Source organism: Acipenser ruthenus, unplaced genomic scaffold (assembly GCF_902713425.1).
Source record: "Acipenser ruthenus unplaced genomic scaffold, fAciRut3.2 maternal haplotype, whole genome shotgun sequence".
In the NCBI taxonomy this organism is placed as follows: domain Eukaryota; kingdom Metazoa; phylum Chordata; class Actinopteri; order Acipenseriformes; family Acipenseridae; genus Acipenser; species Acipenser ruthenus.
Genome location: NW_026708448.1, coordinates 37,501 through 38,260, shown reverse-complemented (window position 1 = coordinate 38,260; position 760 = coordinate 37,501).

Sequence of the window (760 nt, the reverse complement as noted above, 5' to 3'; positions counted from 1 at the left end):
GCTTCCACTTCCCTGGAAGTCTGTCTGTTGCCCTCCCGTGCCTGGCGCCAGATCAGGTCGGGCTGGAGGCTCTGTTTTCGGCTTGGGGAGGCGGTGGGTCCCCTTACAGTCCTGGACTTCCATGCTGATGGAAGTATGCTGCCCTCCCGCGCCTGGCGCCAGATCAGGCCGGGCTGGAGGCTCTGTTTTGGGCTTGAGTAGGCAGTGTGGGTCCCTTACATTTTTTTATTTTTAATGCACTTTAAGTCTCTTGCCTTCACGGGGTTTAGAGGCTCTGTTTTGGGCAACAGTGTGCCATTTGTGTCGCTGACTTTCAGTGCACTTGAAGCCTGTTGCCCTCGCGGGGTTTGGAGGCTCTGTTTTCAGCAGCAGTGTGCCGTTTGTGTCCTTGGTGACCTCCATGTTTTTGCTGCTAGAGACTAAGTCCCGTTGTGGACATGGTCGTGTCTACCTTCAATGCGAGCCTTTTGGTGGACATGGTCATTGGCCGAGCACTTTAAAAAAAAAAAAATCCTATCTTTAACATTAGATGACCATAGTCCGGACTTTTTTGGCTCCGCCAGAAACTAAGAGTTGAAAAAGACATAGTCATGTCGCCTATCTTTAACATGACATGACCATGACCATAGCAGGGCAGTTTATGGAAGTCTGTAAACGGCCGAGATTGAAATGTCCTGCGGGGTGGCAGCGACTCCTTGGCAGTGTGACTTCGGCCCCGTTGCCCATAAAGACTCCATGTCTGAGATACAACGGGGGGACC